This window comes from Saccostrea cucullata, unplaced genomic scaffold (genome assembly GCF_032062105.1).
Source record: "Saccostrea cucullata isolate Sc308-1 unplaced genomic scaffold, CSIRO_AGI_Scuc_v1 ctg2487, whole genome shotgun sequence".
NCBI lineage: Eukaryota > Metazoa > Mollusca > Bivalvia > Ostreida > Ostreidae > Saccostrea > Saccostrea cuccullata.
In genome coordinates, this window is record NW_026936139.1 from 17,074 (window position 1) to 28,468 (window position 11,395).

Consider the following 11,395-nt stretch of genomic DNA (forward strand, 5'->3'; position numbering starts at 1 on the left):
ATTTCAGCCGATCTGTATAAGTTTAGTCACAAAGTTTAAAGGAGGAAAGTGTAGTGTCGACCATCATAAATATATAACAAGCATCACACCCAAGGATTTAATAATCTAACTGCGAGAATTTTCTTAACTTTGGGGACATATTAGTGGATCTCTGTTGTACTCAGTTTTTGTTTTTTTAAGCTGGATGAGGGGCACAAAGATACTCTTGTCTCCCCCTCTTTAAAAGGGTGATCGGTGCGATAGTCCACTATGGATCTGTAACTTTTAATGTGTCTTCAGCTCCCTTTTTCAAAGCTAGTGTATACTTTTTAATTTGATTCAGCCTTTAATTGTACATGATACATACGCTTTCCATGAATTCCGAGTGAGGTTAAGGTTCAATGGAATTCCCGACCCCGCCAAAATTATTCAAAAAAACTTTATTCTGAGTTCTATATCGACATGATAGAATATTTTGTTTTGATCAATATCTGAAATTCAATACATTATTTCAGTCGATAAAACTTAAAGCAAGAAAATATACCGAACAAAATAATTTGCCTTCAATTATATTGAGATATCTTAAAACGATTTAAATTATGTGCATAAATAAAGAGGTATAACACTTTAATTTGTTGATAAGTCGATAAATAAAATTTTATGTTTCATAAAATGTTTTATATACAATCTTTTTACATTGTGTTTGACTTATGTAAATTAAAATTGCAGTTATTGAATTTTATATACTGGGGTCGACTGGATCGGGATCGAACTCATGTTTGGATCGGGTTCGACTTGATCGGGATCGAGTGCTCAATTAATTCAATTTTGCAGAAACACGAGGTGAAGTCAATTTAGAGAGATCAAAATTCACGTAAAACTTATTTTTCTATTCCTATAACACCGCCTCAGATGTGTTACCAATTTGAACAGTTGATTGATTGTGCACTGAATTTGTCCCAATTGATAGTCGGCATGGAGGTAAAAACTTGATATCCCAAGCCGCGCACTGTAGTGCAGATAGGTCAATTCTTCTTTGAAGAGTAGATTTGTGTTTATAACTGAATGAACCAGATTTGGATAATTCACAGCTACATAAACATACATTTAAATTGTTAATTCGAGCCAGGGGCGGACTCAATACGCCCGAACTAGCCAGCTCAAGAGAATGCAAGCTGGTCAGCAGACATCCATCCAAGTAGGCGACCATTACAATATTAAAGTGATTGACATAATAAACTTCTACATGATCAATGTCACCAGTTTACCATCAATAATTAATTTGGCACCACTGCAGTTCCTGGAACCCAGACATGAAATACTTGGCCAATGATGGGGTTCACCTAAAAGACAGCAATCACAACGGATTTATCTCGACCATCTGTTCATGAATACCTTCATGTTACGAATTTGGCATTCTCCACTATTGTTATGAATAAGTAAACAAGATGTTTCCTGTGATATGAATCGTTAAAATAATGATTCGATGAATGATTGAATGAATGATATGTATTGGCATTTATTCTTATTTACTTGTTATTATTGATTAATGTTATTTGATATTTATTATGAGCTAGGTGCAAATTGTTTACCTCGCTCCGAATTTCCTCTATGTTTTGAGGGATACGTAATGTAAACACACCATTAATTGGTCTACAGATGTTTCTATATAGTACTGAATGTGCTTACCTTTTATAATATGGATAAATAATAAATCCATTCATTGATAATTAGAGTAAAACCTTATAAGTACACTCTGTTTTTCATACTAAGCGGCAAAAGCTATAAAGTACATTCGGAACACCTCGGATGCGTGTAATAGTTAAGTGCATCCGAAGTCTTCCAGCTATTTGACGTAATGGCGCCAAATCTCATGCATTGAGTGAATTGACGTCATAAAGGGTGTAAAGGCTTTATAAACGAGCCCCCAGCGTCTAACGGTCAGACGCCTGCGGTCTCACCCACGGAAAGGTTTACCTGACGGACCAACTCCGAACAAGGCAGTCTCCCCATCACAAAGGGTTCTGTTTTAGACAGAGAGACAAACAAATTGACATGATGGGTAATTATTAACCTGAATTTGTTAACAACGTTTGATTGCTTTATTCATTCATTTTACTCAGACACAAGTAGTGGTCTGAACTCATCGTTATTGTTTACTGTTGAATAATATTTACTAAAGCACAAGAAGTGACCTGAACTTGATATTTATAACTCCTGACATTACTACTAACAACAAACAAATGCATGGTGCATCGTATTGAGTTTTGTGATGTTAGCATAACTTTTTGTCCCTATACAATTAGTTGTTTGCTACAACCTTTGAATGTTAACAAATGCTAAACGCATTATATTTAGATATTAGCATAACTTTTTGTCCCTATACAATTAGTTGTTTGCTATAACCTGACATTTTATATTTATACTCACTAAGTGAAGAAATCACCAGTTGGAACTTTATTCAAGACCTGAAGACATTAGGTCTATTTGCATTTATTAAAGGGTTTGATTAAGGGTGGTTTATAAATTAACACTTGTTGGAAAGGGTGGTTGGTTTGTTTTTATTTCAGGTGAGGACCGCAGAGCCAAAGAAGAATATTTTTGTATGTTTATTGAATAAAATTTAATAAAATATTGAAAACAAATTATATCCTGTTGTCTTTCGTTCAACATTCAGATTAAGGAGCCCCACAATGTTACGCCGCTAAACATATAAAGCTGTAAGTCGTAACAATTGGTGTCAGAAGTGGGATAAAGTCTTTCTTTTATTCTGGTTGATCGAAAGTCTACATCAGGATCTTAAAATATTGACTCGTAAGTCTTTTTAAGTCTATTGACAACGACAAGCACATTGAAAAATAAACACATAAATTTGTGTTGCAATAGCCAATAACAAAAGTCAAAATGTCAAATAATAACAGCCAATTTGAAGCTTCTGAGGAGAATGGGTGCAGGTCCTGCAATCTGAATGATGACATCACTTGTGATGAGTATCAACGGTCCAGTACCTCTTCTCCTATACAGAAATCAGGCTCTGACAAGGCTGAAAATATAAATGAACTTTTGTTAAGAGCTGTAGAAATGATGAACAAAGAAGTCTTAAACATGAGACAAGACATAGATGAACAATTGTCAAACATGAGACGAGATTCTCGTCAATTACAAGAACAAGTTGATGAGTTAAAACAAAAGGGGACCCCCAAAGATAATGCAATCAGATATCAAGTGCATGGGTGTAGAGAGTCCCTGGATTTTCATGATCAGTCTCCTGTCATTGGGGCTGGGGAAAGTATCAGTCAAATAAATGTTTCTGCAAGGGAGATAAATTACAATGGAAATAGAGTTTGTAATGATATGTACATGTAATCCGTTTTTATCCGATTCCGTTTATATCAGGTTGTTAATGTTTAGTCTAAAATGTAACTCTGGGTCAGAATAAAAAAGCATGCAGCACGACATGTCTTGAGTTTGGCTAATAGGAACATTACAGGGTGTCAGAAGGAAAAGAAATGGAACACATTCGTCCTCCACCAGAGTTAGACTTCTCTACTACAGACGGACATTTACCGGAGAGATGGAGAAAGTGGGAACAAACGATGAAATTGTACCTGAACATTGCCATGCATGAGAGAAACGAAAAAGATAAGTGTAGTGCTTTTCTCTATATCATTGGTCAAGAAGGCAGAGAAATATTTAACACTATGACAATACCAGATGAAGATATCGATAACATTGATACACTGTTTACGAAGTTCAAAGACTACTGTGCTCCTAGAGAAAATATTACAGTTTGGAGACATAGGTTTCACACCAGAGTTCAAGGTAAAATAGAAACCATTGACCAATATGTCACAGACTTGAAAATAATTTCCAAAAACTGTAAATTTGGTGCATTGGAAGATGAAATGCTAAGAGACAGAATTGTATGTGGAGTTTATTCAGAGAAAGTCAAAGAAAGATTACTCAGAGACAATGAACTCACATTACAGAAAGCTTTAAGTATGTGTCGTGCTAATGAAGAGTCACAGAATAGATTAAAAGATCTACAACATGAGGAACATGTGGATGCTGTGAAATATAAACAGTCTGTCAAAGCGTCAGTAGGAAACAAATTTCCGTCAACCCAGAAATATACGAAGGGAAATGTGTATCAACCCAAGTAGCAAGGTGTGTCAAGTAAACCTATCAACACAAAATCCTTTACATGTGGAAAATGTGGAAGCCAGCATGAGAAAGGAAAATGTCCGGCATTCGGGATAAAATGTAACAGATGTCACAAGTTAGGACATTTTGCATCAAAGTGCAGGACTAAGTCTATTCATTCCAATGAACTAGAAACAGATGAAATGACAAACAGCTGTGAGACAAGTGAGAAGTTTTTTATTGGTGCTATTTCAAGTGGAAACAGTCAAGATGAAATCTACTCAAGTTTGGAAATAAACAACATTCCTATCAAGTTTAAGTTGGACACAGGCTCTCAAGTGAATATCATCACAGAGAAAATCTTCAAGAAACTAAACAGCACACTCACCAAAACTAATGTGAAACTTACGAGTTACTCAGATGATTCCATACCTATAGCGGGAAAGTGTGTTCTTCCATACAAAGATCAACAACTTGAATGTTACGTTACACACGCAAATCAACCATTAGTATTAGGATATAAGAGTTGTTGTGAACTAGGGCTGATCAAAGTGACACTAGCTACAGAAAAGCTACAGAGTGATTTTTCACCTATTGAGGAATTTCCAAGTGTTTTTACAGGATTAGGATGCTTGAAGGAACCATACACCATCCGTGTTGACAGTAGCGTACCACCTGTTGTTCATAGTCCTAGACAAATACCAGTAGCATTCCGTGAGGAACTCAAGAAAACTCTAGATGATATGGAAGCCAAGGAAGTGATCAAGAAAGTTGACCAACCAACTGATTGGGTTAATTCTCTTGTGATCGCTGAAAAATCCAAAACAGGAAAATTACGCATATGTCTGGATCCTCGTGACTTGAATGAAGCCATCAAACGTGAACATTTTCAGTTACCTACCATTGAGGACATCACAACCAGATTATCCGGAGCCACAATTTTCAGCAAACTTGATGCAAATAGTGGATACTGGCAAATACCACTAGATGAGGCCAGTCAACTTCTTACAACATTTCATACACCATATGGACGCTACTGTTTCAGACGCATGCCTTTTGGCATAAAGAGTGCACAGGAAGTTTTTCAGAAGAGGATTGCTCAACATTTTGACAGTATTGAAGGTGTTGAAGTGGACATAGACGACATACTTGTGTGGGGGAGAAATAAAGAGGAACACAACAGACGACTAAAAGCCGTACTACGGAAATGCATGGAAATTAACCTTACCCTAAATAAGGACAAATGTCAGTTCAACAAGACAGAGATTGTTTACATAGGACATGTGATCTCCAAGGAAGGAGTAAAACCTGACAGAGAGAAAGTCGAAGCAATAATCAACATGCCACCGCCAACAGATAAGAAAGGAGTCGAGCGTTTGCTAGGAACTGTGAATTATCTTGCCAAATTCATTCCAAACATGTCAGTCATAAATGAACCAATCCGAAGCTTACTCAGAAGTGAAAATATGTTTATCTGGGAGAAACCACAGGAGGATGCGTTCAAGGCTATCAAGGAAATTTTGTCCAAGGAACCAGTTCTTACTTTTTTCAATGTGAAAAACCCTATATGCGTTAGTTTGGATGCTTCAAAATGTGGACTAGGTGCAGTGCTTATACAGGACAAAAAACCAGTTGCTTATGCGTCTAGAGCGTTAACAGAGACTGAGAAACGTTATGCTCAGATAGAAAAAGAACTGTTAGCTGTTACTTTTGGTCTAGAAAGATTCCACCAGTATACTTATGGAGTAAACGTTGTTGTTGAAAATGACCACAAGCCGCTGGAGAACATTCTCAAGAAGTCACTGGTTCAAGCTCCACCGAGGCTACAAAGACTACTACCTCGCCTACAGAAATATTGCTTTGAATTCAAATACACTCCGGGAAAAGATTTGATAATAGCGGACACACTGTCTCGTGCTCATCTACCTACAGTGAAAAAACAGAAAGAGATAGATGATGAAATTGAAGCTTATGTGAATTCTGTGTTTTTTGAGGGGATTCCTATAGCTAAGGATATTCTACAAGATATCAAGAATGAAACCAGGAATGACACAATTCTCAGGGAAGTGATTCATCATATTGAAAATGGTTGGCCAGAATACAGGAATCAGCTGTCCAAACCATTACAAGAATTTTGGAGGATGAAATCTGAGTTAACATCTGTGGATGGAATTGTTATGATTAACGAAAGAATCGTCATTCCAGAAGTTCTACAACCAGAAATCCTTAGATACCTTCATGTAGGACACTTCGGTATTGAAAAAACAAAGGCTCGTGCAAGGACTGTAGTTTATTGGATCGGAATGAATGCAGACATTGCCTCAATGATATCCAAATGCAACACATGCATGGACTTCAGAAAGAAGAATACAAAAGAAACATTAAGACCAACACCCATACCAAATGGACCATGGCAGCTTGTCGGAACTGATCTATTCACACTTAACAATGAAGACTATTTGGTTATCGTGGATTACTACTCCAAATTCTTTGAAATCGCTAAACTTGAAAATACTAGGAGTATAACTGTCATCATTCATATGAAATCTGCATTTGCCCGACATGGCATACCATTTAAAGTAATCAGCGACAATGGACCGCAATATACATCCAGAGAATTCAAGGATTTCGCAAACAAATGGGCATTCAAGCACATAACATCAAGCCCGTACTATCCACAAGGGAATGGTTTAGCGGAAAAAACTGTCCAAACAGCAAAACGTATGTTGGAAAAAGCCAGAGTCGATGGACAGGATCCTTACATTAGTCTACTAGAATACAGGAACACGCCGTCAGATGTTGATTCACCAGCGCAACTACTAATGAGCAGACAACTCAGATCTATTCTACCCATTACCAAAGAACAACTCAGACCTAAAGTCATTCCAGCCGAGAAAACTTATGAAAAAAGAAGAAACTCACAGGATCAACAGAAGAAGTATTTCAACAGTGGACAGAAAGATCTTCCGTATTTGAAACCGGGAAATACAGTTCGATTCCAACACAGAGGACATTGGATGCCAGGATACGTGAAAGATAAAGTTCATGATCGATCGTACAATGTAGAAAACTTAAATGGTGATAAATTTCGTCGAAATCGCAGAGACATCATCAAATCAGAGGAAACGAGTTTTCGAAAAGCTATCTCAGAACATGATGACCTAGATGACTTCAGTGAGACAGAAGTACCCGTGCAGCCAGTACTCGAGAAAAGTGTGCCAGAACAATCGTTAGAGCCGAATCAGCCGATACGAGCAGAAACGTATAAAACGCGATCCGGACGTGAGGTCAGACGACCTAAAAGATTCCAGGATTATGTGTGATGTGATTATGTGAGGGGCATAATAATCCCCAAGTGATGTAATTGTGTGAGGGGCATAATAATCCCCAATGTTATAAAATTTGAGAACTTACCGGTATATTGAAAGATGAATTCATGATTGACTGTATATATTATGTAAATATGTTATACTCTAAATCTCTAACTTTCAGTAAATTATAAATTTGAAATTTTCTATATAAATTAACAGTAAAAGTTTATTTTGTACATTTTATCTTTAAAAGGGGAAAGATGTAATGATATGTACATGTAATCCGTTTTTATCCGATTCCGTTTATATCAGGTTGTTAATGTTTAGTCTAAAATGTAACTCTGGGTCAGAATAAAAAAGCATGCAACACGACATGTCTTGAGTTTGGCTAATAGGAACATTACAGAGTTCCTTCCCCTTTCAATTCTAAACCAATTGTATCTATTAACCCACCTACATTTGATGGGTCAGAAGATTTTGGGGATTATCTAGCCCAATTTGAAATCTTGGTCGATCTACATGGTTGGAATTATAGGGCAAAGTCACTATACCTAGCTAGCAGTTTAGCGGGAGGGGCTCGTGCACTTTTGAGTGAACTCAACGAAGTTCAGCGCAGAGATTATGATTCCCTAGTCAAGATTCTTGATAGGCGATATGGTTCAGTTGAACGATCTGAAATGTTCAGAGCCAAGTTAAAGACAAAAACCAAGGGTGACAAAGAATCTTTATCTGAACTTGCACAATCTATCAAGAAACTTACTAGGCAAGCATATCCTACTGCTGATTCAAACTTGACGAATGTTCTACCATTAGATCACTTCATAGATGCACTTCCCGATCCGGATATGCGCCTTCACTTGAGAGAAAGTAGACCCAGAGACATTAATGAGGCTGAGATATTGGCTATAAGACTTGAAACCCACAAACTGGCTGATGCACAGAGGGTAAAAATTGTCAATGCCATACATCCAGAAATGGATACCAATCTCCTCGCCTCAATCAAGCAAGAAAATAGGGTCTTAAGAGATGATCTCCAATCACTTACAAAAGAGATTAGATCACTCCTTAAAGATGGTCTTGATATAAGACCTAACTTTTCTCATTCAAGCGAGGTGCATCCTCGGTTCGGGAATGCACAAAATGATCGACAGAACAATCAGTTTCAAGTAAGGCAGCCATACAATGCAAATAATTTTGAGAGAAGAAATGCTTACCAAAATAGACAATATCAGAATGGTCGCTTCCAATCCTCAAATCAGGGAAACTTTCCCGTGTCGAATTCAGGGGGCGGAAGTCAGCAAGGCGCAGGGATAGGCCCCAATCATTGTTAAACAAAGTTGAAACAAGAGGACCTCTTCCTGCTGGAAGAAATGAGCATATTAAAAAGAGTCCTCAAAATGCAGTTAATATGACTGAAAATGAAAATTTAATGAACAATAAATCAGAAAATGATATTGAGAACAATAAATCTGAGAATAATGTTAAGAAAATTGTTATGTGTGAAAATACACCTAAAAATGAGAGAGTAGGTGATGTAAAGGGGTGTGGTGAAGAAATTTTTGTAGTGGGCAAAATTGAGAACATTCGAACTACAATGATGGTCGACACAGGAGCTAGTGTAACAATTATTAGCTCCGATTTTGCAGACAGTTCAGAGTTAAAGGGGAAATTAGATTTGAACCCTTCATTTATAAATCTAACCTCTGTTAGTGGGGAGAAAATATCTGTCCTAGGGGAATGCCTAGTGAAAATATGTGTGGGAGATGTTACTGTGAATCATAATGTTTTAGTGGCTAATATCCAAAACAAATGTATTTTAGGATTAGATTTCATGAAAGACCACAACTGTGATGTTCTGTTGAACAAAATGAAACTTAGAATAAAGGGGAAAGATGTTTCTTGCTTTACACATGAAGCTTTGAATAAGCAATGTTGTAAGGTATATTTGACGGAAACTATAGAGTTTCCCCCTCTCAGTGAATTTAATGCCTCGGCTAAAGTGGAAAACCCATTATTTAATGACAAGGTTACTTTGTTAAAGCCTGTGGCAAAATTTTTAGATAAACATGGTGTATTAGTTCCCAAGATTTTGGCAAAAGTTGAAACTGATAGAGTACCTGTTCGATACATGAACTTGGGTGATCAAAGTGTTAAAATTTTCAAAGGGACTGTTGTGGCAAATTTAGAAGATACTTCATTGAAAGTACTCCCCAATCAATAAATGTTTTGACAAAACATGAAATGAAAACAAATGAAAATTTTCCTGAACATTTGAAGTCTGTGTTTGAGAATTCTTGTAAAAATATTGATCAAGAACAACAGCAAAAATTACGAGAATTGCTAACAGAATTTCAGAGTAGTTTCTCAATTAAATTTTCTGATATGGCTAGACCCTTGCACAAACTGACTGAACTAAGTCATAAATTTGTTTGGGATGAAGACTGTCACAAATCTTTTGACAAGCTAAAGCGTGCCCTAACAAGTTCACCTATTTTATCTGACAGGGACTATGGGCAAGGAGGTAAACCACATTGTTAGTTTAACTTTAGATTCTAACGACAACACTAAGAGCTTAAAAATACCTGAAAACTGTTCTGTTACAACCAGATCTTGTGGTTAATCTGCTCTGTCCTTTGATATCCCTACAAAACAAACTGAAAATGTAACAAACAATGAAACTGTTGGTGAGAATAAACCAACATGGTTTTGAAGTAGCTAGATAATACGAATATTTGACATTTGATGATTGTTCGCATGAAATTTTGTTTTCTTCAACATTCTTGCGAAAACGAGAAGAGATTATTTGTGTTGCATTTTTATACAAGTTGATGATCTGTAAATATTTGACCTATATCTAATTATATACATGCATTTATGCATTTACTTCATGCATGTGAGATATTGTTCAAAATACCTTTACTTACCTTTGATTTTTCTCTTCGTACATGTCATGTTGTTGAGAGTCCCTCAGAATACGGAGATCCTATGAAATATATGGATCGGCAATGAAACAGATTGAATTATTTTGACGTTTTAATACTTCACAGAATGTTTGACTTTGTCAATTTGAATGTGCAGTTGTTGCTTTTTCACATATGCAGCAAAACAACGCATAAATAGACCTGCTCATAGTCAGATCAAATGTAATGTTTAACGAGTATTCAAAATTTACTTACTCACGGTTGCATTTCGTCCAGTTTTTGCAAATATTTTGGACGAACTTTGTGAAGATTTGGTGGCGATTCATTTCTCAGCATGAGGATTTGATGTCACGCCTTTTGATAAGTCGTACGAAGACACGTCACGAAATCTACTTTCGTTTTGAAAATACGACAAGTGCGTCGTGTCTATTGAAATTTGAGCATTGTAATAGATTGAATGTTATGTGTTTTTACATATTTGTTAATCTTTAATACGATTTAAAGTTTACTTATGATAAAGTGAACTTACAGTTTAACTTGGATATCCCGAAGACAATATTTCGAGATAATTAGTTGATCGAGATATTCAGGTTTTTGTTGAATGAACGTAAATTTAGATTGTTACATGATATATTTTTGTAGACATTCGAGGACAAATGTTAAATAGAGAGGGGGGCCGTGTTACGAATTTGGCATTCTCCACTATTGTTATGAATAAGTAAACAAGATGTTTCCTGTGATATGAATCGTTAAAATAATGATTCGATGAATGATTGAATGAATGATATGTATTGGCATTTATTCTTATTTACTTGTTATTATTGATTAATGTTATTTGATATTTATTATGAGCTAGGTGCAAATTGTTTACCTCGCTCCGAATTTCCTCTATGTTTTGAGGGATACGTAATGTAAACACACCATTAATTGGTCTACAAATGTTTCTATATAGTACTGAATGTGCTTACCTTTTATAATATGGATAAATAATAAATCCATTCATTGATAATTAGAGTAAAACCTTATAATTACACTCTGTTT

General features: G+C 36.1%; 1 long non-coding RNA gene across 2 annotated transcripts; it reads right to left on the bottom strand.

Moving 5' to 3' along the window:
• Positions 1-2,805: 2,805 nt before the first annotated feature.
• Positions 2,806-10,935, bottom strand: LOC134244856 (uncharacterized). 2 transcript variants are annotated; one of them, XR_009987301.1, is made up of 5 exons: positions 10,610-10,935; positions 10,348-10,416; positions 10,016-10,075; positions 8,648-8,794; positions 2,806-3,022 (listed from the first exon to the last, which is right to left on the bottom strand). It is a non-coding gene; the product is annotated as an uncharacterized LOC134244856 (long non-coding RNA). The 2 variants fall into 2 exon arrangements; XR_009987300.1 differs by having other exon boundaries at positions 10,358-10,416; positions 10,610-10,926.
• Positions 10,936-11,395: the final 460 nt, after the last annotated feature.